The sequence below is a fragment of the Sciurus vulgaris genome (genome assembly GCF_902686455.1).
Source record: "Sciurus vulgaris genome assembly, chromosome: 13".
Taxonomy (NCBI): Eukaryota; Metazoa; Chordata; class Mammalia; order Rodentia; family Sciuridae; genus Sciurus; species Sciurus vulgaris.
The window spans coordinates 34,891,133-34,897,203 of record NC_136474.1 but is presented as its reverse complement, the minus strand read 5'-3'; the positions used below and the strand labels follow the sequence as shown (position 1 = coordinate 34,897,203).

Sequence of the window (6,071 nt, the reverse complement as noted above, 5' to 3'; positions counted from 1 at the left end):
TCTGCAGGACTGTAATTAAGGTATCTAAAAAGGGTCATCTTTCATCCTTGTCTTCGAAGCTGATAGAGAGGGTGACAGAGCTTCTTGGAGTCCTTTATCAACTTTGGATTAAAAACACTCAGTTGAGACGGTGGGCTTGCCAGGAAGGACACTGCCAGGAACTGTTCCTTCTGCTGGCTGGTGTGGCATGCTGGCTTACTCTGAACCTTTCTCAGGAAGGCATAAAAGGGCAGGTGTGAGTTTTTGCCTTCAGGCTGAAGGGTAACGGGTTTGGCCATTTCAAGGACCAAATCAAGGGCATCATGGCAAGTGATTCCAGTAGTGAACACATCTGGGGTTCCTGGGATGGACCTGGTCAGCATACAGCAGAAAGAGAAATGGAGCCTGGGCACTGTTTTAGCTCTACAACCTCTTTGATCTTGGCCTGAAGGGGCCAAACCAGGTAGGCTCTGATTCTTTCTGGCTGAAGAGTCATTGGTAACTGTACATTTTCAAACCTGTTGCCTTTTGTGTAAAATAAAGACACTCATGTTACTCACTGGCTGGGATTGTCACAATATGATATGGGGTGACAGGTGGGAGCAACTGGACCTCCACATGCTGTCCCAAGGTTAATTGGGAGACTCTATTAAGTACCAAAGGAGTCTTGGCTATTGCTTTTAAACAGTTTGGTACTCTCTGACTCACAGGATCTAGCTGTTTGGAGAAATGGGTTACTGGACTTGAATGGGCCCCAATTTTGGGGGTTTAAACCCCTATAGTTAAACCCAGTCTTTTTGCAAATGATTTCTTTTGTACCCATAAGATGGCACGATTGTCTTTGGGTACACTTTCCTCTTGGGCATTCAAGACTAAGAATATAGTCCATTTCTACTGTTAAGGTCAGTCAAGGCTCCTCAGGTGTTACTTTTTAGGATCTTGAATTACATGTGAATTGGTTTTAATTCTTAGTAATTTGAAAGAACACCCAGGAAGAAGGTCAACATTTTTACTTTTTCACATATAATTTTTTTTACTGTGTTTTACATACAAATTATAAAAACACATTTATAAAAACACATACAATTTATAAAAACACATTTATATTTAAGACAAATATATTGTCTTTTATAGATCTTAAGCCCAGAATACTTGAATTTATGATTAGCAATGGATGTTTCAATATTTTTAACTTACAAAATGGGCTGTGGACTGTGGGGCCAGGGTTGCAGCAAGTGGTAGGGCTGCCAGCCATGAAGGGGCCATGCCACTGGGCCTCAGGCTCTGACTTTGCTCTGCTCCCCAGTGTAGCCCCCAATCACCACGAGGATGGTGAACCTGGCTGCCATGGTGTGGTGCTGTCTGCTGCAGAAGAGGTTGGTGCTGACCCTGGTCTTCAGGCTCTGACTGGTTTATGTCCTCAGCAGCTCTTGAAGCAGGAGAACAGGGCAGTGATAGGTCAGAATCTCCTCCAGGCTCAAGAACAAGATCAATCCATTCCATGGAAAGTGTAATTTAACTTGGGCAATAGCAGCCAGCCAAGAATTCAGTGCCAGAACTCCTTTCAAGGGAAACACCTCGTCATGGATGACCAAGGGTATGTCTGTGAAAGGAAGAATCTACTGACCAAGGGCTGCTGTGATGTCAAGCATCCCCAGCACAAAGCAGTACTGCTGCAATAGCTGCCTGGCCAATGGCTGCTGCAGCACCTGCAGTACTACATGTCCTGGGCCAGCAACCCAACAAGCAACTCCTCTTGGAGTACTTCCTCAACAGGGCAGCTGTGGAATTCAAGAGCCTCTTTATGGCTGTGGAAGATCACTTCCAATTGTGCTTGGCTAAGTGCAGGATCTCTTCCCAGAATGTGCAGCATGAGAACCCCTACCAGGACCCTATAGCCAAGTTCTGCTAGGGAGAGAGCCCGCCCAATCTCTTCCCCATGTGATGGCTCTCTGTAGCCTGGGCACTGAGACACTGCCAGAGAATGCACTGCACAGAGTCAGACTTAAGTGTCCAGGTCAATCCAGTGCACGAAGACAAGGTGGTATGGGGATACTCTGACTGTGACCACTCCCTGTGCTGTCCACTGGCTTTACCACCTGGGCTGCACCTGGTATAGCTCTTCTATAAAGCAGACTGGAACCTCTGGCTGGGCCCAGGCAGGAAAGAACTGCAAGCTGAGCTGGGAGTGGTGTTGGCCTTCCTGGGAGATTCTGCCTTAACACCCACACAGCAATATGGAACTTGTGTTTATCAGACACCAGGTGTTCACTTCTATATTGATCTGAGCTCCTCCCTGTAAAATTATTTCTTAGATTCCTTTGGAATAATGGGAAACACATGATGTTGTATGTAGGAAAATGTCTTACCATTCTAGTTGAATATATTCAAGGAAATTTTAAGAACATATTTTAACTTACAAATGACTCAACTCTTTTACCTCTGTCATATAATTTTCAGATTTTAAATTATATGATTAGCTTTACAAATATTTATCTTAATTACATTAATGTATAGTTGGTTGTATATTACCCATGAAAATCAAGATGTCAGTCATTTTCACTTGCTTCTTTGAGAAAAAGAAAGCACTAACAGAGAAAACACTAAGAGTCATCATGCCTGAAATACAGAAAACAATAGACATTGCATTCCTCAAACATCCAACAAAGATAAATACAGCTTTGGCTGGCCAGCCACCCAGGCAAAAATGTGTGCTAACAATTCTGAAAACACCTTTATTTTTAGTACAAGCAGAGATTGAGAAGAAAGGAAATCACTAAAATCTGTAGGTGATCCCTGTCATTGCAAGTGGAGGACTATTTTTAAATTGTTTATAAGAAATGTTTTAAAGTAGGCATGTCAATCACTTGCCATGCCAAACAAGACTCACAGCTCCTTTGATGTGATAACAATCTGGATTTCTGGACCCCTCTGGGCATTTGCTCCCTGTCACTTCATGGAAGAATTATTTTCCAGTAAGAACAAGAGGGGCCAGGTCTTCCCAAGTGGGGACAATCAGGCTATTAACCTTGCCAGTGTGGCCATAGAAGTCTTACTTGCATATTTTTGCAATCTTTCTGTATCTTGACTGGGGGCCATAAAAACCTGCACATAAGGGACTTCTGTCTGTTTTCTTTGTCTTTTGCAGTAGAGATCTAGTTGTTAATGGTGTTAAAACTAGGAGCTCATCCTTCTTGATTATCAAGCACATATGGAGGCCAAGCAGTGTTGCAGAAGTATATTTTTCTTTAGATCACCTAGTTTGAATTTTTTTCCAATTATACATTAGATATCCTAGAAGGAACCCATTGGACTACTGTCAGTGTTCCCTATATCTAAGACTTCTGTAAATTTGGTGTCCCACAATGAGTGGTCCTAGGGAGGGGTCAATCCCTGGAACAAATGTCCGCATAAATAGAGTGGTAACATTCATTCTATGGGCTCTGATAATGGACATGTCACAGGAGGGCAAGAGCAGCCTGTGATACCAGAGATTGGACTCCAGAGGGATCTGTTCAGGGTGTCAGGTTTGAAAGAAATCAATCAAGTTACCCTTTGGGCATGAAAACAATGGTTTTATGGTGTCTTATATTTTAGAGACACTATTAAAATTTTTATTTTCTTGTTTCAAATGAATCTATGTGTTAACTTGTAAATAGTACATTCTAGCTATGATTGTTTGAGATAACAAAAATATAAAATGACCCTGAACAAGAAATTACCTTAGTAAAGGTAGAAGAAAGAGAGAGGAAAACAAAACAAAATGAACAAAACAAAACAAACAAACAAACAAAAAAAAAAAAACAAAAACCAGAGGTGGAGAGCTACTAATAGCTTCTACAATTAACCCTATGATTATAGTCTAAGAATTATTCAGAAACTGTTTACAACAAATGCTGAATTAAATATGCCAAACAAAAAAAATATCAACTTACATATGCAGGGCCAGAAGGAAAGGTGATAAGATGAAATGGATGAGCCTATTGGAGTAAAGAGCCTGGATGACACATGCCAAGTGCAAGGAAATGACAAAAAAGACAGGGCTCCAACTAAGTACTCCTGATCCAGTGGTTCAGCTACAGGAATTCTCTCAATTTCCCAGATGCTGGAATCACAGCAGTAGAGCTGCTGGAAATGACTGCTAGTGGGCTATGAGAGTTTCTCTCAACTCCCCAGAAGCCAGAACCAGGGTCAGGCATCCCTGGATAGCTGCTGAAGAGATGAGAGTTCTCACACATGAAGCAGGTTTTGGTGACCCAACTATAGAAATTTCTTTCACTTCTCCAGAAGCTGTAGCCACTGTGGGTGGACTATTGTAGTTTCAACTTTCAGAAGCCAGAACTGGCTTTCTGACACCTGAGCCACGGATGCTACTTTCAACTCCCCAGAACCTGGAGTCAAATCTCAGTCTCCTTTTAAACCTCTAAAGCACAGAGAAAGCTGCATGGGCCAGAACCAAAGAGGAGAAAGAGAAGATGAGTATATTTCAAGGAAGAGGGGACCTATTTGCTTGTATGGTGAAGAATTCAAATTCATCAGGTGCTATGTGAATGTGCATGGTTCAGAAATTTCCCAGCAAACTGAGAGGGAACAAGTTGGTGAACTGAGCTTCTGCCTCTTGTCCTTGACAGTGAGGGAGGTTAAGTGGGTAAGTAAAGTTTAGGATGCATTGCCAGCAGTGTGCGTAAAACTAGTGTGGACTGGGTAGACCAGAGGCTACCTGTCCCCAGTGACTCTGGAGGAAAGAATTGTGTGGGGGGTGGAAGGAAATAATCACTCATGGGGATCATGTCTAGAGACACTGACCCTGTCATTTTGTCTACCTGCCTGGTCCCTGTCTCACCAGAAGGGACACCAGGTTTACAGCCACCTTGAACCTTCAGTGATTCACTCAAGTCTCCATGAGAAAAACCCGAATGAAGATGTAGGTCTTGAGGGAAGGCCTCTTCTCGTCATCCTCCATAGGGGGAATAAAGAGTAGTGAGAAAGAGGCTGGAATGCGTAGAAGCTGGGAGAAGTATTCTCTACTATGAGAGGCCCTTTATATAGCTCCCCAACCCCCAATAAGGCACTGGCTCCTTGTGACACATTCAACCCCTTTCATTCTGCCTACATTCTGGGTCTGTTTCCCAAGGGAGGAGAGATGACTACCTCCCCAGTTGGAGGGTTAGGGCAAGGGACAAGTGCACACGTGCTCAGAAGACAATCACTCTCATGATTATGAGGGACACCTGGGCCAGAGGCAGGGACCTTCTGCTATCCTTGGCTGTCTCTCCACAGTCTCCATGCTGGACCACCACATAATCTTGGCTCCACCTTCCTCCATCTCCCATAGTCATTGTGTTGAATCACTGTTGCCACCAACCCTTCTTGGGGGTCCCCTGAGTCCCTTAACTGATTCTAAGGGGAGTGTCAGTGGGTCCTGGGAAGTGTTAGTGAGTCTGAGGAAGAGCTCTGCCAGGATATCAGGGAGATATTTCATCATCCCTCTCCAAGTGCTCCTCCCTGCAAAACACAAGCTGACCTAGTAACCTAGGCTGCCATCTGGCTCTGCCACAGTTAGGTCTCCAGAGGTCCCTGCAGACAGATGACAGGGCTGCCTCTGCAGCCCTACCTTTGCTGCCAAGCCTGAGTCTGGAACATACAAGGCCTCTCTTCACCTGGCCTGGCCTTCCCTGGGCAACTTCAGGTTTCCTGTCCAATAGTGGCCTTTGCAATAGCTTCTAGCTTTTTTCTGTTACTAAGAGTGGGGTAGGTCTGGAGGGGACATGCTCACAACCTATGTTGATAGAGATGATGAAGGCTGAGAAAGGCCCTGTGAACACCTACCTCACCCAAATTCATGAGAAAACTGTACTCATCACTGCTGGTTTGCCTACCTCCAGGAACTCATTCTCTGAGATTGGACCAAAAGGCCCAATCTTTGTGGCTCCAGTTTTCCTAGGACAAAGCCGAAAAGAAACAATGAGATAAATTTGGGCCCATCCTATGAAACCAGATTATACATTTTAGGCCTCTTCAAATCCTTTTTAGAAAGGGCTAGGAAAAGAAGGAAGAAATGAACAAAGGAACTAAATAAGTAGCTTAACTCT

General features: G+C 43.9%; 1 long non-coding RNA gene and 1 pseudogene across 3 annotated transcripts in view; one reads left to right on the top strand and one right to left on the bottom strand.

Annotated features, from left to right (window-relative positions):
- Nucleotides 1-1,098: 1,098 nt before the first annotated feature.
- Nucleotides 1,099-2,477, top strand: LOC306642716 (SREBP regulating gene protein-like; annotated as a pseudogene). The gene has a single exon. The product of its transcript is annotated as an SREBP regulating gene protein-like (transcript).
- Nucleotides 2,478-5,836: 3,359 nt separating this feature from the next.
- Nucleotides 5,837-6,071, bottom strand: part of LOC306642739 — a 38,011-nt gene continuing 37,776 nt past the window's right edge. For both annotated transcript variants that reach the window (XR_013758648.1, XR_013758649.1), the window contains one exon: nucleotides 5,837-5,919. This is a non-coding gene — a long non-coding RNA (uncharacterized lncRNA). The remainder of the gene's footprint in view (nucleotides 5,920-6,071) is intronic.